General features: G+C 57.2%; 1 protein-coding gene across 5 annotated transcripts in view; it reads right to left on the minus strand.

Moving 5' to 3' along the window:
• LOC137311025 (solute carrier family 45 member 4-like) overlaps positions 1-23,985 on the minus strand; it is a 108,142-nt gene extending 84,157 nt beyond the window's left edge. For 2 of the 5 annotated variants that reach the window (XM_067978486.1, XM_067978471.1), the window contains exon 1: positions 390-500. The gene's annotated coding sequence lies outside the window, so the exon portion shown is untranslated. Of the gene's footprint in view, positions 1-389; positions 501-22,200; positions 22,495-23,705 lie in introns of those variants that run through there. The other 3 variants (XM_067978476.1, XM_067978472.1, XM_067978477.1) reach the window with 3 other exon arrangements.
• Positions 23,986-25,065: the final 1,080 nt, after the last annotated feature.

Consider the following 25,065-nt stretch of genomic DNA (forward strand, 5'->3'; position numbering starts at 1 on the left):
CGGGTCTGCCGATCCTCCCCTCCGGGTCTGCCGACCCTCCCCTCCCCTCCTGGTCTGCCGACCCTCCCCTCCTGGTCTGCCGACCCTCCCCTCCTGGTCTGCCGACCCTCCCCTCCTCCTCCTCCGCCGACCCTCCCCTCCTCCTCCTCCGCCGACCCTCTCCTCCTCCTCCTCCTCCTCCGCCGACCCTCCCCTCCCCTCTGGGTCTGCCGACCCTCCCCTCCCCTCTGGGTCTGCCGACCCTCCCCTCTCCTCCGGGTCTGCGGGCCCTCCCCTCTCCTCCGGGTCTGCGGGCCCTCCCCTCTCTCCTCTCCTCCTCCGGGTCTGCCGGCCCTCTCCTTCTGCTCCGGAGCCCCAGCCCTCACCCCCCGGTACCTCTTCTCACCAACCTGTTCGGCGGCCTCTCACCTTTACACACGGATCGAGTGGTAAAGCGGGGCCTCAGAAAGGAATCGGTCTCTCGCAGTCGGAGTTCGGTTCTGGCCCCGGGTCGGGCAGTGAATCGGGCAACCGTACGGTAACTCCCACGGTCGGAGCCGAGCTCTCGTTCGGGGCCGCGCAGCGCGATTCCTGAGGGAAGGGCCGGGGGAGGATTTTTAAATTGAAGAAACAGCCGTTAACGACAACATCCGGTGACGATCCACCGGCTTCTTAAAGATACCGCGCGCCACGGGAGAGCTGTGCCCGCCCCTCCCCCCGCTCAACACCGCCCCTCCCCCCGCTCAACACCGCCCCTCCCCCCGCTCAACACCGCCCCTCCCCCCGCTCAACACCGCCCCCTCCCCCCCTCCGGCTCAACACCGCCCCTCCCCCCGCTCAACACCGCCCCCTCCCACTCAACACCGCCCCCTCCCCCCCCTCCCGCTCAACACCGCCCCCTCCCGCTCAACACCGCCCCCTCCCCCCGCTCAACACCGCCCCCTCCCACTCAACACCGCCCCCTCCCCCCCCTCCCGCTCAACACCGCCCCCTCCCGCTCAACAACGCCCCCTCCCGCCCACCACCACCCCCCCCCCGGCCCCTCCCCCCGCTCAACACCGCCCCCTCCCCCCGCTCAACACCGCCCCCCCCTCCCGCTCAACACCGCCCCCTCCCCCCCTCCCGCTCAACACCGCCCCCTCCCCCCTCCCGCTCAACACCGCCCCCTCCCCCTCCCGCTCAACACCGCCCCCTCCCCCCCCTCCCGCTCAACACCGCCCCCTCCCACCGCTCCCGCTCAACACCGTCCCCTCCCCCCTCCCGCTCAACACCGCCCCCTCCCCCTGCTCAACACCGCCCCCTCCCCCCTCCCGCTCAACACCGCCCCCTCCCCCCCCCCGCTCAACACCGCCCCCTCCCCCCTCCCACTCAACACCGCCCCCTCCCCCCTCCCGCTCAACACCGCCCCCCCCTCCCGCTCAACACCGCCCCCTCCCCCCTCCCGCTCAACACCGCCCCCCCCCTCCCGCTCAACACCGCCCCCTCCCCCCTCCCGCTCAACACCGCCCCCTCCCCCCTCCCCCCGCTCAACACCGCCCCCTCCCCCCACCCCCTCAACACCGCCCCCTCCCCCCCCTCAACACCGCCCCCTCCCCCCTCCCGCTCAACACCGCCCCCTCCCCCCGCTCAACACCGCCCCCTCCCCCCCCGCTCAACATCGCCCCTCCCCCCGCTCAACACCGCCCCCTCCCCCCGCTCAACACCGCCCCCTCCCCCTCCCGCTCAACACCGCCCCCTCCCCCCGCTCAACACCGCCCCCTCCCCCCCCGCTCAACACCGCCCCCGCCCCCGCTCAACACCGCCCCCTCCCCCCGCTCAACACGGCCCCCTCCCCCCGCTCAACACCGTCCCCTCCCCCGCTCAACACCGCCCCCTCCCGCTCAACACTGCCCCCTCCCCCCGCTGCCGCTCAACACCGCCCCATCCCCCCGCTCAACACCGCCCCTTCCCCCTCCCGCTCAACACCGCCCCCTCCCCCCGCTCCCGCTCAACACCGCCCCCTCCCCCCGCTCAACACCGCCCCTCCCCCCTCCCACTCAACACCGCCCACTCCCCCCGCTCAACACCGCCCCCTCCCCCGCTCAACACCTCCCCCTCCCCCTCCCACTCAACACCGCCCCCTCCCCCCGCTCAACACCGCCCCCTCCCCCCTCCCGCTCAACACCGCCCCCTCCCCCTCCCACTCAACACCGCCCCCTCCCACCGCTCCCGCTCAACACCGTCCCCTCCCCCCTCCCGCTCAACACCGCACCCCTCCCCCTCCCGCTCAACACCGCCCCCCTCCCGCTCAACACCGCCCCCTCCCCCCCTCCCGCTCAACACCGCCCCCTCCCCCCGCTCAACACCGCCCCCTCCCCCTCAACACCGCCCCCTCCCCCTCCCGCTCAACACCGCCCCCTCCCCCCGCTCAACACCGCCCCCTCCCCCCGCTCAACACCGCCCCCTCCCCCTCCCGCTCAACACCGCCCCCTCCCCCCGCTCAACACCGCCCCCTCCCCCCCCCGCTCAACACCGCCCCCTCCCCCCGCTCAACACCGCCCCCTCCCGCTCAACACCGCCCCCTCCCCCCGCTCAACACCGCCCCTTCCCCCTCCCGCTCAACACCGCCCCCTCCCCCCGCTCAACACCGCCCCTCCCCAATCCCACTCAACAACGCCCCCTCCCCCCGCTCAACACCGCCCCTCCCCCTCCCAATCAACAACGCCCCCTCCCCCCGCTCAACACCGCCCCCTCTCCCGCTCAACACCTCCCCCTCCCCCTCCCGCTCAACACCGCCCCCTCCCCCCCCCGCTCAACACCGCCCCCTCCCCCGCTCAACACCGCCCCCTCCCCCCGCTCAACACCACCCCCTCCCCCCCCCGCTCAACACCGCCCCCTCCCCCCGCTCAACACCGCCCCCTCCCCCGCTCAACACCGCCCCCTCCCGCTCAACACTGCCCCCTCCCCCCGCTCAACACCGCCCCTCCCCCCTCCCACTCAACAACGCCCCCTCCCCCCGCTCAACACCGCCCCTCCCCCCTCCCACTCAACAACGCCCCCTCCCCCCGCTCAACACCGACCCTCCCCCCGCTCAACACCGCCCCCTCCCCCTCCCGCTCAACACCGCCCCCTCCCCCCGCTCAACACCGCCCCCTCCACCCCCCGCTCAACACCGCCCCCTCCCCCGCTCAACACCGCCCCCTCCCGCTCAACACCGCCCCCTCCCCCGCTCAACACCGCCCCCTCCCGCTCAACACCGCCCCCTCCCCCCGCTCAACACCGCCCCTCCCCCCTCCCACTCAACAACGCCCCCTCCCCCCGCTCAACACCGCCCCTCCCCCCTCCCACTCAACAACGCCCCCTCCCCCCGCTCAACACCGCCCCCTCTCCCGCTCAACACCTCCCCCTCCCCCTCCCGCTCAACACCGCCCCCTCCCCCCGCTCAACACCGCCCCCTCCCCCCCCGCTCAACACCGCCCCCTCCCCCCGATCAACACCGCCCCCTCCCCCGCTCAACACCGCCCCCTCCCGCTCAACACCGCAACCTCCCCCCGCTCAACACCGCCCCTTCCCCCTCCCGCTCAACACCGCCCCCTCCCCCCGCTCAACACCGCCCCCCTCCCCCCCCCGCTCAACACCGCCCCCTCCCCCGCTCAACACCGCCCCCTCCCCCCGCTCAACACCGCCCCCTCCCCCCCCGCTCAACACCGCCCCCTCCCCCCGCTCAACACCGCCCCCTCCCCCGCTCAACACCGCCCCCTCCCGCTCAACACCGCCCCCTCCCCCCGCTCAACACCGCCCCTTCCCCCTCCCGCTCAACACCGCCTCCTCCCCCCTCTCAACACCGCCCCTCCCCCTCCCACTCAACAACGCCCCCTCCCCCCGCTCAACACCGCCCCTCCCCCCTCCCACTCAACAACGCCCCCTCCCCCCGCTCAACACCGCCCCCTCTCCCGCTCAACACCGCCCCCTCCCCCCCCCGCTCAACACCGCCCCCTCCCCCGCCCAACACCGCCCCCTCCCCCCGCTCAACACCGCCCCCTCCCCCCCGCTCAACACCGCCCCCTCCCCCGCTCAACACCGCCCCCTCCCCCCGCTCGCGCTCAACACCGCCCCCGCTCCCCCCGCTCCCGCTCAACACCGCCCCCTCCCCCCGCTCAACACCGCCCCCTCCCCCGCTCAACACCGCCCCCTCCCCCGCTCAACACCGCCCCTTCCCACTCAACACCGCCCCCTCCCCCCGCTCAACACCGCCCCTCCCCCCTCCCACTCAACAACGCCCCCTCCCCCCGCTCAACACCGCCCCTCCCCCTCCCACTCAACAACGCCCCCTCCCCCCGCTCAACACCGCCCCTCCCCCTCCCACTCAACAACGCCCCCTCCCCCCGCTCAACACCGCCCCCTCTCCCGCTCAACACCTCCCCCTCCCCCTCCCGCTCAACACCGCCCCCTCCCCCTCCCACTCAACACCGCCCCCTCCCCCCGCTCAACACCGCCCCCTCCCCCCTCCCGCTCAACACCGCCCCCTCCCCCTCCCGCTCAACACCGCCCCCTCCCCCTCCCACTCAACACCGCCCCCTCCCCCCGCTTAACACCGCCCCCTCCCCCCGCTCAACACCGCCCCCTCCCCCTCCCACTCAACAACGCCCCCTCCCACCGCTCCCGCTCAACACCGTCCCCTCCCCCCTCCCGCTCAACACCGCCCCCTCCCCCCGCTCAACACCGCCCCCTCCCCCCTCCCGCTCAACACCGCCCCCTCCCCCCCCCGCTCAACACCGCCCGCTCCCCCCCCGCTCAACACCGCCCCCTCCCCCCGCTTAACACTGCCCCTCTCCCCGCTCAACACCGCCCCCTCCCCCCGCTCAACACCGCCCCCTCCCCCTCCCGCTCAACACCGCCCCCTCCCCCCGCTCAACACTGCCCCCCTCCCCCCCCGCTCAACACCGCCCCCTCCCCCGCTTAACACTGCCCCTCCCCCCGCTCAACACCGCCCCCTCCCCCCGCTCAACACCGCCCCCTCCCCCTCCCGCTCAACACCGCCCCCTCCCCCCGCTCAACACCGCCCCCTCCCCCCCCGGCTCAACACCGCCCCCTCCCACCGCTCAACACCGCCCCCTCCCCCCGCTCAACACCGCCCCCTCCCCCGCTCAACACCGCCCCCTCCCCCTCCCGCTCAACACCGCCCCCTCCCCCCGCTCCCGCTCAACACCGCACCCTCCCCCCGCTCAACACCGCCCCTCCCCCTCCCGCTCAACACCGCCCCCTCCCCCGCTCAACACCGCCCCTTCCCCCCGCTCCCGCTCAACACCGCCCCCTCCCCCCGCTCAACACCGCCCCCTCCCCCCTCCCGCTCAACACCGCCCCCTCCCCCTCCCCCTCCCGCTCAACACTGCCCCCTCCCCCCGCTCCCGCTCAACACCGCCCCCTCCCCCCGCTCCCGCTCAACACCGCCCCCTCCCCCGCTCAACACCGCCCCCTCCCCCCGCTCCCGCTCAACACCGCCCCCTCCCCCCACTCCCGCTCAACACCGCCCCCTCCCCCGCTCAACACCGCCCCCTCCCCCCGCTCAACACCGCCCCCTCCCCCCTCCCGCTCAACACCGCCCCCTCCCCCCTCCCCCTCCCGCTCAACACCGCCCCCTCCCCCCCTCCCGCTCAACACCGCCCCCTCCCCCCCTCCCGCTCAACACCGCCCCTCCCCCTCCCCCCGCTCAACACCACCACCACCACCCCCCCCGCCCCCCACCCGCTCAACACTGCCCCCTCCCCCTCCCGCTCAACATCGCCCCCCTCCCCCCTCCCGCTCAACACCGCCCCCTCCCCCTCCCGCTCAACACCGCCCCCTCCCCCTCCCGCTCAACACCGCCCCCTCCCCCTCCCGCTCAACACCGCCCCCTCCCCCCTCCCGCTCAACACCCGCCCCCTCCCCCTCCCGCTCAACACCGCCCCCTCCCCCTCCCGCTCAACACCGCCCCCTCCCCCTCCCGCTCAACACCGCCCCCTCCCCCTCCCGCTCAACACCGCCCCCTCCCCCCTCCCGCTCAACACCGCCCCCTCCCCCTCCCGCTCAACACCGCCCCCTCCCCCTCCCGCTCAACACCGCCCCCTCCCCCCGCTCAACACCGCCCCCTCCCCCCTCCCGCTCAACACCGCCCCCTCCCCCCCCCCGCTCAACACCGCCCGCTCCCCCCCCGCTCAACACCGCCCCCTCCCCCTCCCGCTCAACACCGCCCCCTCCCCCTCCCGCTCAACACCGCCCCCTCCCCCCGCTCAACACTGCCCCCTCCCCCCCCGCTCAACACCGCCCCCTCCCCCGCTTAACACTGCCCCTCCCCCCGCTCAACACCGCCCCCTCCCCCCGCTCAACACCGCCCCCTCCCCCTCCCGCTCAACACCGCCCCCTCCCCCGCTCAACACCGCCCCCTCCCCCCCCGGCTCAACACCGCCCCCTCCCACCGCTCAACACCGCCCCCTCCCCCCGCTCAACACCGCCCCCTCCCCCGCTCAACACCGCCCCCTCCCCCTCCCGCTCAACACCGCCCCCTCCCCCCGCTCCCGCTCAACACCGCACCCTCCCCCCGCTCAACACCGCCCCTCCCCCTCCCGCTCAACACCGCCCCCTCCCCCGCTCAACACCGCCCCTTCCCCCCGCTCCCGCTCAACACCGCCCCCTCCCCCCGCTCAACACCGCCCCCTCCCCCCTCCCGCTCAACACCGCCCCCTCCCCCTCCCCCTCCCGCTCAACACTGCCCCCTCCCCCCGCTCCCGCTCAACACCGCCCCCTCCCCCCGCTCCCGCTCAACACCGCCCCCTCCCCCGCTCAACACCGCCCCCTCCCCCCGCTCCCGCTCAACACCGCCCCCTCCCCCCACTCCCGCTCAACACCGCCCCCTCCCCCGCTCAACACCGCCCCCTCCCCCCGCTCAACACCGCCCCCTCCCCCCTCCCGCTCAACACCGCCCCCTCCCCCCTCCCCCTCCCGCTCAACACCGCCCCCTCCCCCCCTCCCGCTCAACACCGCCCCCTCCCCCCCTCCCGCTCAACACCGCCCCTCCCCCTCCCCCCGCTCAACACCACCACCACCACCCCCCCCGCCCCCCACCCGCTCAACACTGCCCCCTCCCCCTCCCGCTCAACATCGCCCCCTCCCCCCTCCCGCTCAACACCGCCCCCTCCCCCTCCCGCTCAACACCGCCCCCTCCCCCTCCCGCTCAACACCGCCCCCTCCCCCTCCCGCTCAACACCGCCCCCTCCCCCCTCCCGCTCAACACCGCCCCCTCCCCCTCCCGCTCAACACCGCCCCCTCCCCCTCCCGCTCAACACCGCCCCCCTCCCCCTCCCGCCTCAACACCGCCCCCTCCCCCTCCCGCTCAACACCGCCCCCTCCCCCCTCCCGCTCAACACCGCCCCCTCCCCCTCCCGCTCAACACCGCCCCCTCCCCCTCCCGCTCAACACCGCCCCCTCCCCCTCCCGCTCAACACCGCCCCCTCCCCCTCCCGCTCAACACCGCCCCCTCCCCCTCCCGCTCAACACCGCCCCCTCCCCCTCCCGCTCAACACCGCCCCCTCCCCCTCCCGCTCAACACCGCCCCCTCCCCCCTCCCGCTCAACACCGCCCCCTCCCCCTCCCGCTCAACACCGTCCCCTCCCCCGCTCAACACCGCCCCCTCCCCCTCCCGCTCAACACCGCCCCCTCCCCCTCCCGCTCAACACCACCCCCCCCGCCCCCCACCCGCTCAACACCGCCCCCCCTCCCGCTCAATACCGCCCCCGCTCCCGCCCACCACCACCCCCCCCGCCCACCACCACCCCCCCCTGCCCCCCACCCGCCCCCTCCCCCCCCTCCCGCTCAACACCCCTCCGCCCCTTCCCCCCCACCACTACCCCCCCGCCCCCCACCCGCCCCCTCCCCCTCCCGCTCAACACCGCCCCCGCCCACCACCACCACCCGCCCCCTGCCCCCCCGCCCACCACCACCCGCCCCCCTCCCGCTCAACACCGCCCCCTCCCCCTCTCCCGCCCACCACCCGCCCCCTCCCCCCCTCCCGCCCACCACCCGCCCCCTCCCCCCCTCCCGCCCACCACCACCACCCGCCCCCTGCCCCCCCGCCCACCACCACCCGCCCCCCTCCCGCTCAACACCGCCCCCTCCCCCCTCTCCCGCCCACCACCCGCCCCCTCCCCCCCTCCCGCCCACCACCCGCCCCCTCCCCCCCTCCCGCCCATCACCACCACCCACCCCCTCCCCCTCCCCCCTCCCGCCCACCACCACCACCCGCCCCCTCCCCCCCGCCCACCACCACCCGCCCCCTCCCGCCCCTCCCGCCGACCACCACCCCCCGCCCCCTCCCAACGACCACCACCCGCCCCCTCCCCCTCCCCCTCTCCTGCCCACCACCACCGCCCCCCCGCCCACCACCACCCGCCCCCTCCCCCTCCCCCCCACACTCTCCCGCCCACCAGCACTACCACCACACCCACACCCTCCCCCGCTCCTGCCCACCACCACCATATCCTCCCCTCCCCTCCCCCTCAGTCTGCCGCCCACCACATCTGCCCCCTCCCCTACACCGTCCCGCCCGCCACCACCACATCCTCCCCCTCCACCACACTCTCCTGCCCACCACCACACTCACCCCCTTACCAGATCCTCCCCTCCCCTACACCCTCCGCCCACCATCACACCCTCCTCCTTAACACAACCTCCTCCTGCCCACCACCATACCCACCTCTTACCGACACCCTCCCCTCCCCCACACTGTCGCACCCACCACCACCACATCCTCCTCCTCCCCTACACCCTCCCGCCCACCACCACCACATCCTCCTCCTCCCCTACACCCTCCCGCCCACCTCCACACCCCACCCTCCCCCTTACCGCAACCTCCCCCTCCCTTACACCCTCCCGCCCACCACCACACCCTCCCCCTCCCAACACAACCCAACACCCTCCCCCCACCCTTCCCCCTACCCAACACAACCCCCACCCCACGCACCTCCCCCCTTACCGACCCACCTCCCCAAACCCTCCCCCTCCACTACACCCTCCCGCCCACCACAACCCTCGCCCAACACAACCCCACGCCCTCCCCCACCCTTCCCCCATCCAACACAACCCCCACCCCACACACCCTCCCTCCTTACCGGCCCACCTCTCCAACACCCTCCCCCTCCCCCACACCCAACATAACCCCACTCCCACCACAACCCCTACACAAACCACATTCTCCCCCTCCCCCACACCCTTCCGTCCACCTCACACCCTCCACCACACCCAACACAACCCCGCACCCTACCCCATTCCCCCACCCCTATCACAAACCCCCACCCTCCCACCACTCCATGCCCAACGCATCCCACAACCTCCCCCTCCGCCACACCCACCACCCACCCCACACCCACCCCCTCCCTCACACCCCACAACTCCACACCCTGCCCCCCACCCCATATCCAATACAACCCCTGTCCAACCCACCCCCTCCCCCCTCCCACACATCTAACACAACCTCTGCCCACCCCACATGCTCCCTCCTCACCCACTCCCACAACTCCAGCGCACCACACCCCCACCTCCCCCACACGCAGCCCCTCCCCGCCCCTCTCACCACCCTGCCCCTCTCGCCAGCCCTCTCACCCACCTCCACTCCCCCCCGCCCCCTGTCTCCCCCCACCACGCTCTCTCCCCCCCCACCATGCTCGCTCCCTGCACCTCTCCCCTCACCCCGTCCCTCTCTCTCCCCTCACCCCGTCTCACCCGCTTCTTTCCCTTCACCCCCTCAACCTCGTTTTGCCACTGGATTCAGATGTGGGGGGGTGGGGGCTCAGATAGAGTGAGGCAAACTGTGAAAATTTCCCCACTTAAATCAACTGCACAAGTGCCATTCATCTCTTATCTCTACTCATCATCACCTTCAATATCTTCATTTCACAAGCCCTGTGGCGATGGGCAAGCAGTGAAGCAACAGGTGAGGTTACACTGGAACCTGTAGTTACAGACCTGCACACAGGTGGCTCAGGGCATACGGTTGCTCCCCACTGAATGAAGCGGTAGTGGAGTTTGGCTGAGTAGCCCTCTTTAGGACAGCACTGTTCACTTCCATGGCATGAAGAAGGGACTTAGAAAAAGCCATAAAAATTGCCCACTTCTCTGTTCCCTGGTCAGCATGCCGCAGTGGTCGGGCAGTCCATATTTGCGGTTGAAAAAATCCAAAATCAAGAACCAACTCTTTCCCTCTTAGCATTGCTGCCTGGGATGTTCGAACACTCATGGATGGTGACTCCATGGATAGACCTGAACACAACTGCACTGATTGCCAGAGAACGGAACAGATATTTTCCACTGAAATTGTGGACAGAAATTTCTAGGTTTTAATGATTCACCATCCACTTGGGGGACACCCACCATTATAATCCATTAGTTAGCCCATGGGTCAAAATGGTGAGTAGAGTGCAGTAAGTTGGCAAGACAGTCAATCAAAACACAATATTAACTGCAAAAGGTAGTGCTGCAATTCTTTCATAAATGATTTCAGACACTGGAGTAGAATTTCTGCAGGGGTTTCCTAATCTACCACAGTAACTTTGACAGATGTAACCCCAGAGAAATGGCGTAAAAGGGCAGATGCAGCGGACGATCAGGAGAGCCGCTGCAAAAATTACTGGCATCTCAGACTATCCCTTCCAATGCCTATCTCATTCAAACCGTCATTGATGAAGACTTTGAATAGGATGGGTGACAGTTGATAGCCTTGCCTCACTCTTTCAAGAGAAATTGGGTCAATGAGTCTTCCATCTACTCTTACATTAACTGCAGTAAGGATCCAGGACAAAATCCAAGATCTGTATTCTAGCATGGGATAGTATCTTCAAGAGAGGAGAAGAGAAAAGCAGAGAAAGTTTAGGGAAATCTCCTCTTCCCCCCCCACTCCCCCAATTCATACTAATACTATGCCTCTCCCACTGCTAGTGCTGTGTTCCTTCCCTCACTCGATGCTGGCATTGTTGTCCCCTCGCACCCCTGTGTCTGCAATATCTCCTGCCCCCTCACACCCTGCTGGCATTGTGTTGCTCTTCCCCCAAGGTTGGCAATGAATCCCTCCACTCCTCCAGTCAACGCTACCACTGTGTTCCTCCCACCATCCAGCAGCCCATGCTGGCACTGTTTCTCTTTTACCAATGCTGCCATTGTGTTCATCTCACCCCACACCCTGCTGGCAAAGTATCCTTCCCTTCCTGATCCATGCTGGCACCGTAGCCCTCCCCCTCCATTAGAACTGTGGCCCTCTCCCAATGCTGGCACTGTGATCACCCCCATCCTAGCATTGTGGGCCTCCTCCCATGTTGGAATTTTTTCTCCCCCTCCTTGCTGGCACTTGTCCCTCACCCCCTCTCTGCTGGCACTGTACACCCATTCTTCAAAGTGCTGATCCTGAATTTCCCCTCCTCCCTCTTTGCACCCCCTTGCTGAGTCCTACCAGTTCCTATTGATATTTTTGTTGCCAAAGTGGAAATGTAATCAAGATTCAATAGGAGCTGCTAGGACTTAGGTAAGTGTTGGGGATACTAGGCCTGCGAACCTTTGGTTCTTTTATTCTACTGTATTACCTCCATTTTTTGTCCATCTTCTGACCGTAGCCAGAGATATGTGATGTTATAATGTCAATATTTTCACTAATTGAATCCAATATATTATTCATAATTTTTTTGAATTACTACAAAAGCATTTTAGCTTATCCTTTAGTTCCTTTCCTTATTTTAAACTATTATCATGATGCTACCAATCCTTTGTCTATTCTGAGCAGTATATATTTCTATCTCTGTCAGCGATAACCAGCTCATCAACTGTCTTAGTCTCATCCCATTATATCTAACATAAAAACAGGAAATTCTGGAAATACAAACCAGGTTAATCAGAATCTAAAAGAGACCGGTTAATGTTTTGGTTGGGACCCTTGATTAGAATTGGAGCTTTCTCCACTTTCTATTTTTAATTTAGATTTTGAACTGTCACTTTTTTTTAAACCATTAAATTTATTTTGATTATGTTTTGAGGCATCGGCAACAAGAAAATAAATCTGGCAATTTGCAGATGAGCTTCTCTTATAATTTAGAAAAAAAGAACTTGAATGTCTTAGAACATTCTAAAGGGCTTCACATCTATTAAATTATTTTTGAAGTGTAGTTACTGATGTTATGCTCAGCAAACAAAGCTGCCAGTGTACATGCAGCAAGATTCCAGAGGTACGTCGAATGGGATGAACGGTCAGTTCATTTTGATGGTTGGGGTTTGTTGGAGGGGTGGGTTGGCCAGGACACCAAGAGAACTCCCTGCTTTTCTTCGAATAGTACCATGGGATCACTTGAATAAACATATAAGGCCTCTGTTCAACATCTCATCTGGAAAAACAAACAGACAGCACCTCTAAAAATACAACATTGCAATGTCAGCTTAGATTACATGCTCAATTCCTGGAACGGATTGAACCCACAACCTTCGTGACTCAAAGGCAAGAGCACATCAAGTGAACCAAACTGACATTTATAATCAGAATCTCTTTAATTTATGTCCACCCTCAAAAAACCTCCTAGCTGAATTCAAGATCAGCTCTCCACTCCACTTGTCATTTTAGTAACCACTGACTGAATTCAATTATCATGGTCTTTCTCTCCATACCTTCACCAAATTACCAAGATTCCAAGGGAGTCCAGAAAGAAGTTCTGACTGACCAATAAGTAAATGTCTCCTTCAGTGCATTTCTGTTAACGACAGAACCACTGTCATACAAATATTAATTCCTTGTTGAGTGTAAAAACTCAAGAGAAGTAAGAAGTCTATAGCAATGCTATAGTATAGAAAATGCACTCATTATTTTAGGAAATGGAGCTTTTAATTTACAATGATGAGACAATTTAAGGTTAATCTAAGTGTTTATTGTTCCCCATCTTTTTCCTTATATTCTGGAAATTCTGTGAGTTATGTTGTCATATGAACATCCAGCACAAATTATTTCAAACTACTCAATGCTTCTATTAAAATAGTGGTGAGAGAGGTTTGATACATTAAGGGGGGAATTTTAACCCCCAGGACAGGTGGGAGATGGGCGAGGGGGGGTTAAAAATTCAAAATTGGGAAACCCAACCTCAACCCGTCTCTAACGCGGCCACTTACGGTTTTAATGGAGGTGGGCGACCAAACTGGTCTCCATAGGCAGGCACATCATTTCAATATTTTAATGAGGCCGTGCCTCAAATTTTAGGACACTTTTAAATTAGTGGCTGGGGGCTGGGTTTCCCAGGGCCCCAAGCTAACTGCTTCCCTCCCCATGATCCAATCTCTCCCCCACGATCTGCCCCCCCCCCCACCTCCAATTATCCTCAGCCTGCAATGTCTTCTCCACCCTCCCCCCCCGATGTACTCCCAGCCCGCTTTATACTCTCTGTGCCCCCCCCCACCCCCCCCCGCACTCCCCAATCTCCTCCAGGCCCGCGTTGTCCTCTAAGACCCTCCCCATCTCCCCCCAGCCTGCGATCACCCCCTCCCCCCCTCCCTCCTCACCGCTCCCCAGTTGCGGCCTGGTGGTGCAGGCCTTCCCGCTCGACAGCCAGCCAGCCTCTCAATCTGGCTGGCTGCTGGCCGGGAACTGGAAACAAACAATTTAAATGAGGTCCTGTCGTTAAATTTGGCAGGACCATTGGGTATACCTGTATTTAAGGGTACGGTAACATAGTAATTATGTTATTGGCCTAGTAATCCAGAGTCATGAGTTCAAATCCTGCCATGGCAGCTGGGGAATTTAAATTAATTTAATTAAAAGTAAAATCTGGAATAAAAAAAACTAGTATCAGTAACGGTGGCCATGAAACTCCCGGATTGTTGTAAAAACCCATCTGGTTCACTAATGTCCTTTAGGGAAGGAAACCTGCCGTCCTTACCTGGTCTGGCCTATATGTGACTCCAGACCCACATAAATGTGGTTGATTCTTAATCGCCGTATGAAATGTGGTGCCCTAGCAAGCCACTCGGTTGTCAAGAAGGCGGCTCACCACCACCTTCTCAAGGTCAATTAGGGATGGGCAATAAATGCTGGCCTTACCAGCAACGCCCACATCCCATGAATGAATAAAAAAAAAATTCCGTATTTCCTGGCTACTACGCCACCCCCCTGCTCCCTCCCAATAAATATTGGGGCCTAAGTGTCCATACGGTGACCTCAGTCATTTCCAGGCTAATAGATTTTTCCCATGAGCCTATGTCAAAATTTATTTCACTTTCTCACTTGCAGATTCAACTGTATTTATATGATATTCATTTTTAAAGTGCTATTCACTGACCACATTTTTAACTCCATGGTAAAGTATTAACTGCATTGTGGTTAGTGTTATTACAGTCATGATCCTGTTAAATCTACAGGATCAAACAATCATTTAAGTAATGCATTGTGCTTAAACAATAGAAATGAACAGGTGCGTACTCAACCCATGTGAGCATGTGACTGCAGGACTGCCACATATTATTTTTAATGCATCGTTATGAATTCATCAGGTGCAAAACAGATCCTCACACTTGTGCTGAAATGTGTCAATTTTTATAAATTTCAAAAACGTTTTGTGTTTTTCTCTCCCTTCCTGAAGGAATGGACTCGTGCTAGAAGCTTCCCAAATGGCAATTTTTTTTATATGAAACGAGACAGTGAGTATCAGCAGGCTATTCAAACGTGGGGGGAATGACATCACAGCTATGCCTAATCCAGTCCTCACCCAATGACCACACCCACACTGGCAGGAGTAAATAAATAGCACGCGGGAATCCTAGCTAATTCTTGAACCAACTGTAGCTCCCTGTGGCTGTGCCAAATGAGGTCAGCTAACTCAACACAGCCCAAGGATCACACATAGAAACATAGAAAATAGGAGCAGGTGTAGGCCATTCGGCTCTTCGAGCCTGCTCCGCCATTCAATATGATCATGGCTGATCCTCTATCTCAATACCATATTCCCCGCTCTCTCCCCATACCCTTTGATGCCTTTTGTGTCTAGAAATCTATCTAACTCTTTCTTAAATATATTCAGTGACTTGGCCTCCACAGCCTTCTGTGGTAGAGAATTCCACAGGTTCACCACCCTCTGAGTGAAGAAATTTCTCCTCGTCTCAGCCCTAGGGCTCGATATTAGCAGGGCGGCAGGTGAAATCAGTGTGCTCCGCACGGAATGGCAGGCTAATTGGAGCCACTTACCTGTGCTTCCGGGTTTCCCGCTGGTAAGCTGCGCGGCGGGTGGACTGCGCATGCGCAGTAAGATCTGTCAGCTGGAGGAGCCCTATTTAAAGGGGCAGTCCTCCACTGACTGATGCTGCAGAAAATAGGAAAAATTACAGCATGGAGCAGCCCAGGGGGAAGGCTGCTCCCAGGTTTAATGATGCCTCACTCCAGGTATCATTGGATGGGGTGAGGAGGAGGGGGAGGACAGAGATCTTCCCCCCGGCGGGCGGGAGGAAGCGGCCTGCCTCTGCCACCAAGGCGGCCTGGCTCGAGGTGGCAGAGGAGGTCACCTGCACCACCAACATATCGCCCACCTGCATACAGTGCAGGAGGCGCTTCAATCACCTAAGTAGGTCAGCCAAAGTGAGTACACTTATTCATTCCCCTCCCCTCCGTCTGCCACATCACCGCCCCACCCCACATCTCCTTCTGTACTGCCAACACTACTCTGTCATATCACTCCTCACACCCACTCAAAGCTCATCCTCATCTTACCTGCACTTACTCACCTCGCCAGTACTCATTCCACCACTACCACTCAACCCAATCCTCGTACAATCTCATGGCTCTATCTCATACTCACCCTGTCATGCATCTCTTTCACGGTCAGCCTCACTCAATCTGCCACTACCTGTGCTGCAGCCACAGGGCCTGCATCACATATGTGCAGTAGGAAGCGTAAGGCAAACGTGTTGTGAGCATGAATGGGATGCACAAGAGTGTTTGAGGGTTTGTCATGGTGTTTACCTCTATTTCATTTCTGATCAACTCACATTACATATTATATTGGCACCACTACTGCCACGTCTTTGCGAATCTTGTGTGGTTTGTGCAATAATGCCCTTTCCTGAGGATCACTATGAAGACCCACAACTGATGCCACCCATTGTGTCACTGCAGAGTGGGTGTAGGTGTATGTGCAGGGCTCTTTTGTGCAGACGATTGAGCGACGTCGGCGATGTCCCCGGTGGCACCCTGGAAGGGTGCGGAGGAGAAGTTGTTGAGGGCAGTTGTGACTTTGACAGCGACAGGTAAGAAGATGGTGCTCAGGCCAGCTGGGAGCAGCTCGGCATGAAGGAGGCTGCAGATGTCCACGACTACATGTCGAGTGACTCTGAGCCTTCGTGTGCACTACTGCTCAGAGAGGTCCAGGAAGCTGAGCCTCGGTCTGTGGACCCTGTGACGAGGGTAGTGCCTTCTGCGACGCATCTCTTTCTGCCGTTGCCCTCCCTCCTGCTGTGCAGGTGGATGTGTCACAGCACTGTGTTGCGGAGCTCCACGTGTCAGAGGTGGATGGCGTGGCCGGCGAGACTGGTAATGCTGCAGCTACGGCGGCCCCCATCCGGAAGATGTACATTTGAGGGGGTCTGCAAGGTAGGTCCATGTGTCTGGACACCGGGGTAAGTGTGGAAGTTTGTGAATTTTATTGTTAGAAGGAGAGTGGTGGAGGCCAAACTTTGTCCGAAGTGACAGAGTGGCCTCCTGCAATGAGTGAGGGTCTTCCCCCCCCAACCTGTCAAATGGACCTTTGCAGCTGCCACAGCTGATGGCTGCAACACGTCCATTTGAACTGGGAGTGTTTCCCTCAGTACGGGAAACAGTCTCAGTTCATTTCAAAATCCCAGCCTTCCTAAAATATCAGGTCAATCAGGTCTGTAAATGACCTGAAGTACCTGTTTAAGCACTTTAAGTGGCACCCTGCCGGCTTTAAGTGCCCAGCCAGGGGAAACATTCTCCCTGCATCCAGTCTGTCTAGCCCTGTCAGAATTTTATACGTTTCAATGAGATCCCCTCTCATTCTTCTAAACTCGCGTGAATACAGGCCGAGTCGACCCAATCTCTCCTCATATGACATGTTTTCAAGAAGAAAGTAATTTCCACCCCATTTGCAATAGTCCTAGAAATACTTTTGTACCTTAATTGCGTATTTAGTTTATATCAGCTGGTGAACAGTTTTTTCATCATGACAATATTTTTTTGAAAATGCTGATGACTAGCTACCATTTATAAAGTGCATGTTTGCAAAGAACACAGAGGCAGGAATTGAAAGTGACTTGTTGTAAATTACTACAACTATTTTACTGACACAGCATTAGACATAGTCATACTTCCATGGATTCAAATTTCTGATTGTTGGTGGTTAAGAACTTTAATAAAGAAATTGTTTGTAATAATCCTGTTTTCATTAAATTGTTAAGAGGCCTAAATTGCCAAGAAGAATGATGGGAGTCGCAAAGAAAAGAAAGGAGGTAAAAAAATAGCTTTCAAAGTAATTTTTAAAGTTAGAAAAATAGATTTGTTTAGATTAGGCAGAGAAAAAGCAGAACTAAATTTTAAAAAAATAGGGATTAGGAACAGCAGAAAGTGCAGAATGAGTCCAACTGGATGGTCCCAGAGTCTAGGAAATATCATATCCCACAATTCCTCTCACACCCATTTCAAATTTTTCCTCTAAGTACTTATCCAATTCTTTTGAATTTGCATATTTAATCACCCACACGGCCTCATTTAATAGTCCATTCCATGCATTCTTCACCTTCTGCATAACGAAGAGGGGAAGATGTGAGAATGAGAAGAAAGATCAATAGAGTGTGGGGAAGTTATATAGGGCTATAAATTCGGCTACGTAATGCCCATTGTTTCGACGCTATGCGGCCTCCTGAAGTTCCAAAATGTGTCTGGGATGCGCACGTACCTTCTAGCGTGGTAAAGCGGTTTGCACAGGCGCAAGATAATCAACACCAGCAGCATGTAAAGTATGGAGAATATGCGTTAGATCAGTGTGCAACGCTGATTTAAAGGCATAGACACCATTTTGGCACTTAACGTTACTGCCAACATACTGTCTTAACCACAACCAGCTAAACATGTCCTAAATGGCCTGGAGGACCCCGTACTAGTGCTATTTAAAGGGACTATGCAGGATTTACAGGTTAGTTTCTGCATTATTGCTTCTGGCTGCTGATGCATTTGTACCTGTTTGTGGAGGTCTCCTATACTTGAATACAAGGACTAGGGGATATAGCCTAGCATTTAGAGCCACGACATGCAGGAGCGAATTTAGGAAACGCTTCTACGTGCAAAGGGTGGGAGAAGTTTGAAACGCTCTTCTGCAAACGGTAGGTGATACTAGCCCAATTGTTAATTTTAAGTCCGAGAATGATAGACGTTTGTTAACCAAGGGTATTAAGTGATAAGGGGCTACGGTGGGTATATGGAGTTAGGTCACAGATCAGGCGTGATCATATTGAATGGCGGAATGGGCTCGATGGGCTAAATGCCACTGCCACTCGCTACCTCCTCTTGTGCGCCACCTTCTCCTGCAAGAAAGCAGGAACTGTATCAGTGAGTGTCCTGCAGGATGTTTGGGTGATGTGCCTGTCATGGTTGAATAGCAGCCAGTGTGTGTGACCTGTGAGCTGTGGGCGTGCGGCTTGCAACAGTGGTAATGTGTGATGGTGAGAGGAAGCATCTGATTGGAAGAGTTGAGTACTGATGGAAAGAGTTTGTTGGTATGTGGGTGATGGGGGGTGTAGTGCGTGGAGCAGTGGATACGACTAGTGGTGCATTTGGTAGGAGACGCCACTTGACAGTTGACGTCACTCACCTTGACCACTCATGTCAAAGCATTGAATTTATTCCAGCACTGCATCCATGTTCGTGGTGCTATGCGCCTGGCATTGACTTTGCCCCCTACTGCCTCCCACTGCGTCGGGAGCATATGTCTGGAGGGCCTCTTGCCCTCCTGTGGATATAGGGTGCCCCTCCTGCTGTCCACCTCTTGCACCAAGGCCGCTAGAGCATCATCAGAGAACCTTGGTGCACACTCTCTCGCAGGCCTGGTACAAACTCAGATCGGCAGATTGGTAAGGTCTAGTGTGCAGAATGGAGGTTGTGGGATTTAGTAGTGTGCATCCTTTATTCAATGTTTTAACATAATTCAACAGTTTGTAAATATAGGGACGGGACCTGCATCTGTGTTTTATGCGTGCGATATCTGATCTCTGTTCAGACTCCTTGCGGATCCATATCTTATTTTTTGCAACTAAGAGGTGCAGCTTGCCTTTAAGAGGTGCGAACAACTCGACTGAGATTTGGGCCCCCTGCTGGTGAGAAGTGGAGAGAACGGAGAAAATAGAGAGAAGAACACGACGCGGGCTCCACGCTGCGCATCTATCAGGTAAACGAAGCTGCAGCACCAATCTAACGTGTTGGCTGCGTTGGTACCACCGGGCGCAAACTGTGATGCTTGAAGGGCCAAATGGCCTACTCCTGCTCCTATCTCTTATGGTCATATAGTCGCCCGCATTTGGGGGTTAACCAATTTAACCCCCATAGCTTTCTTGGTTAGACTGCACCTTGAGTACTGTGTTCAGTTATGTTCACATGCTCTGTATGTGGTGCAGAGAAGGCCAAGATGGCTGATCTATAGCGGTAGAGGACTGAGATGTGAGGAAAGTTTAGAAAACATTGGACTATTCAGCCTTGATAAAAAGGGAATGAGTGGGAATTATTTCAAGTTAAACCACGACTTCAGGATATAGCTACAAACTGATAAATGGCAGGTTCAGGACTTACATTAGGATATACTCCACATAAAGAGAGGTCAATCTCATCCAAAAAGAGCAAAAAAAAGAAAAAGAGCAAAGCAAAAAAGAAGAGACAGGCAAGAGGACGAGAAGAGAACGAAACAGAAGCAAAAGAGTGAGATAGGGAAGTGGCAACATGAAGGCGACAGAAGCAGGCAAGAGAGAAACTGTATGCTCTGATTTACTAATGTACGTAAATGTACAAGATGCTCATCAAGTTGAGAGATGTCAGTGGTGAGAAATTGAGTGTTTTTTGACCTTGTGTACTCAGGTCAGCTTCAGGACTGCCATGTCAGTTATAGAACAGCCAGATGTAGATAACGTGCTGAAACTCGATCCAAAACTCTGCTGCCCGTATCCTAACTCGCACCAAGTCCCATTCATCCATCACCCCTGTGCTCACTGACCCAAACTGGCTCCTGGTCCGGGAACACCTCGATTTTAAAATTCTCATCCTTGTTTTCAAATCCCTCCATGGCTTCACCCCTTCCTATCTCTGTAACCTCCTCCAGCCCCACAACCCTCCGAGATCTCTACACTCCTCCAATTCTTGCCTCTTGCGCATCCCTGATTTTAATTGCTCCACCACTGGCGGCTGTGCCTTCAGCTGCCTAGGCCCTAAGCTCTGGAATTTCCTCCCGAAACCTCTCCACCTCTCTACCTCTTTCTCCTCCTTTAAGACGTTCCTTAAAACTTACCTCTTTGACCAAGCTTTTGGTCGTCTGTCCTAATATCTCCTTGTGTGGCTCAGTGTCAAATTTTGTTTGAAAATCGTTCCTGTGAAGCACCTTGGAACATTTCACTATGTTAAAGGCGCTATATAAATACAAGTTATTGTTGAGAAGAGTATTTACTATTCCACTAGTGTCTACGTAAGTGAGATTTCCAGTTTTGATTGTCAATTTAAGTCAGTAATTGGGTAACTATCACCACTGATAGATACCTGATTATTGCATTCCGCCAAGGTTCCACACCTTCTCAGATCTCCTTGCTCTTACTTCTTGGTCTCCTCAGAGCCTCCAATCTGAGGAGGTCCAGGTGCAAGACATAACACCAGCTTCTTCAGGTGCCTTTCAAAATGGATGTCCTTCAATCACACATTAACGGAACTAAGGCACCTGTTGTAGGCATTGGCCTAGGCCTTAAGTTTTGGGAAGTCTTGGAAATCCTGGGGCATTGTAGAGGGCTGGCAGATACCTGATGTATTGGTTCTCCACCTACTTTTTCTCTCCATAGTGCCAGGGAACTGAGTGGTCCCTAGGTGCTATGGGGAGGTATTTTGGAAACATCTGTCTTCAAGTTCTCAAAATTTATAGAAGTAGAAGATAATTTTCTGTGGGTATCTATGATGTTTATTTAATTCTACTTCGTTATGTTTTAGGAAAAATGCCCCGGATTAAGGTTTTCCATTGTTCCTCTGGATACTGCAAAGGGTCCAAATTCACAAACAGGTTGTCGTAGCTCTGTACTCTATTGTTAAAGCACAATATCCAGACTAATACCATAATGTATGGCCAGATTATGCAGGAGACAGCACATGATGGATGTTTTACATACCTCATTGGGTGGGGGTGGGGGTGGGGGTTAGATTGCAGGGCCTTCCATTCAGTCCAGGCAAAAGAATCAAACTTTGGGCAGATCAATGCCATTTATGATCACTGACCCCATGGTCAGCTGTTTTGTATCTATGCTAGTCAGGGTTTTGTAGATCACATAATGGCATCATTCGCCATGTGACTTGATGTCGTATCAGTAATCACCCAGAAAACAGTCACAGGGTCTAGCACCTCTCTTGAATAATTTGATCAGTGTAATTAGCTTAGAATGAATGACTCAAACACTAGCTCTGAGTAGCTGGCATGAATTTGTGTGATGACATTTTGTACATGACACATACCTTAGTCACATCCAATTTATGGGCACAAAATCAGGGTTGGGGGACCAATTTTGGGTGGTGGTATCCCGTACCTGACCCCCACCCCCCGCCCCAGAAATGCGCTGGCTGGCAAATTGGCAGCTGGCAATTTCTGTGCACCTGGCCACCTGCCTAAAACAGGCATTATGCCCCTTGATTTTGCTAATCAAGGGCCGAATGCCTGATTTAGGACCCCAGTGGCAAATTGGGCAAAAAGCTGAGTGCAGCATGAGAGATTGTTGGAGTTATTGAGGGAAGTGCATAACAGTCTCCAACTCATGGTGGCTAGTGTGGAGGAGTCCACAACCTGCATGTGCAAAGTGTTCATGCAAGGTAACGATAGCATGCAGGCAGCCTTGGAGCAATGGGCAGGTCCAAGACCATCTGCAGCACAGCCCTTAATGCAAAGACGATTGCGCCAATCTGTCCTGAATGCTCAGAATGCAACTACACAGGCCTTGAACTGCAATGTTATCTCCTACCTCAACGGCTCCAATAATCTCTCTTGCTCAGAAGACACTGTTCTTGCAAGGCCCCAGAGAACAGATTCCTTGGCCTCACTTCCAGCAAGGTGCTTCCTGTTCCTCTTCTTCCACTTCCAGCTGTTTCTGCAATGTGCTCTGTGCATCACCTGGTGAGCTGCCCTCCAAATGACTATTTGAATTCCCCAGTGTTGATGGATCTCTGCCGGTACTTGAAAGAGTGAGAAGTAGTGATGCAGTGCCAGCTTTGTGATTGCTTCTGGGAGAAACCTACTGGTTCTTCTTCAGCTATATCTGTAGAGGCAGAAAGAAGCTACTGTTATGCAAAAGGAACTCAGAACAATTTAGTGTAGAACTGCCCTGGGCAAGCAACTAACATGATGCTCCATTTGCTGTCAGCTTGTCGTACTTGAAGAAGGATCATGGATAATTTGTAGGAAGTGTCTTTTCTGTACAAAGCCTGAGTAGGACCATGTCTTCCTGTTTTTCTATCTCTGTCCTCCTCTGGGAACTCTAAACCCTGGGTTTGTAGCACCCTCTCCTCAAATGGGGCGAGCTTGTGGATTGCCACAGGCAACCTTCCAGTTGCAGCTTTCCCCCTTCTATTCGGCGCACACTTCTACTACAATCGAAGAAGCAGAATTAAAGAAGGTACCAATGTGGGCAGGAATCTGCTTAACCCCATGTGTGAATGTCAACCCCTGCAAGATAATGAAGACAAGCATGTACAGCATGTAATGTTGTAATGGAAGGTAGCTTCTTTTGGGCTAGTTTGTAGTGAAAGATGGTTAAGGAAGCTGGTGGAAAAGGCACAGCGGAGGTCATGGACAACTCATGAATGGTGGAGAGATACTTTTACAATCAGGACTAAGCAGCCCGCTTGATTGGTACCCCATCCACCACCTTAAACATTCACTCCCTCCACCTCCGGTGCACCGCGGCTGCAGTGTGTACCGTCCACAGGATGCACTACAGCAACTCACCAAGGCTTCTTTGACAGCACCTCCCAAACCCGTGACTTCTACCACCTAGAAGGTCAAGGACAGCAGGCGCATAGGAACAACACCACCTGCATGTTCCCCTCCAAGTCACACACCCTCCCGACTTGGAAACATATCGCCGTTCCTTCATCGTCGCTGGGTCAAAATCATGGTACACCCTCCCTAACAGCACTGTGGGAGAAACTTCACCACACGGACTGCAGCGGTTCAAGAAGGCGGCTCACCACCACCTTCTCAAGGGCAACAAATGCTGGCCTTGCCAACGACGCCCACATCCCATGAATTAATTAAAATAAAATTGTTCCGGGATGTGGGCAGTCTGGCCAGGCTGTATTTCTTGCCCATTTCTAGTTGTTCTGGAAAGGTGATTGTTTATAAATTACATGGCTTGCTGGGCCACTTCAGAGGGCTTCCAGGTTTAATTCTCAAGGAATAAAAGGAGGTGCTAGATCATGTTTCTCATAGTTAATGGAGATCAAGAAAGAAGACCAAGTAGCTACCTACCTTGCCCTCCTGGTGAGATCATTGAATTTCTTGCAGTTCTACAGCCAGGTCCTCTGCACTGTGCTGCTGCCACTTAATGACTGGGCCGACTCCTACCATATTTTTCGTGCCACAGCCTTTCGCACCTTGCAGCCATCGCAAGGAAAGAGGACTTCTCTCCTTTCCTGCACTTCCTACAATAACATTTCTATTATGTTCCATTCATAGCAGGGTGCCCTGATTCTTTCTGAAGTACTGCTAGACATAACAACCCGCTTCCTAATTCAGGGCAACAATAAATGCTGACACACCAATTTCTCCAAATACAGCTAGAGAAAGGAATAAAACTGCAGAAAAACAACACTGCTGGAATGGAAAAAAACAACCCTGGAACAAAGCCAGCCTGGCACAGAACCACTGCTACAGGCCTTTAAGGCCTATTGCAACACAGCAACTTCCGCAGGTGACTGGGTGTGCAGCCAATTAAAGGATATCACGTGCCCGGCACATGCCCAATCCATGCAAATGAGCCTGACGTCAAAAAAAGAGTGAATTGTTGATTCCTCTGACATGGCGCACTTCTGGTGTGTTGTGTTGGTCACGTGGTCAGATGTAGGTCCCCACCCAGCCCTAATTGTCAATAGACAGTCAAAGACAGAATTGGCTTAAATCCTCAGAGCTGTTTTGCTTGTTGTGTACTTATGTCACGCTAGATTTGGGGGGTTGGACAGTTGAAAAATTAAACCAAAACCTGTAGGTATGAACGAGTTAGTTGTGTGAAGGAGTGTCGCAAATCACGTTACCAGACTATTGATGAAGGTGAGCACAATGCAACAACTCGTGACATGGTGATATCATTGCATCAAACATTACAACAGCCCATATGATTTATCAGCTTGGTGATATAATTAAGAAAATCTGCACATTGAAAAACCTCATTTTGCAGCTACTATAAGGGGTGATTTTCCACTCCCATACACGTACGATGCATGTGTGCACCAGGCAGAGGGGAAGTATGAGGTGGAGGGGGAAATCAGGTGTTGAGTCAGGACACCAGAAATTTGACGGGATTAAACTTCCTGGTAGCTTGCGACTGGGCAGCACTGGAGACTCATGATGCTGGATGGACATAGAATTGCCTTGAGAGACAGCTCCCTCATCTATACCTACTCTGTCATGTCCTTTGTGTAGGTACTCCACAGCATGTCCTACCATTTGTAGGAGCAGACTGCAGGGCTACAATGAGGTCAGTGAAGCAACGCATCAAGTTACTGTCTAGACGATTCACTAGCATGGTGAATACAGACAGTATAGACATTGGAGTCCAAGAACTCTATAACATTGATTATGACATTCCCAGAGAATGCACAGCTGCGTTTAG

The sequence above is a fragment of the Heptranchias perlo genome, chromosome 3, assembly GCF_035084215.1.
Source record: "Heptranchias perlo isolate sHepPer1 chromosome 3, sHepPer1.hap1, whole genome shotgun sequence".
NCBI lineage: Eukaryota > Metazoa > Chordata > Chondrichthyes > Hexanchiformes > Hexanchidae > Heptranchias > Heptranchias perlo.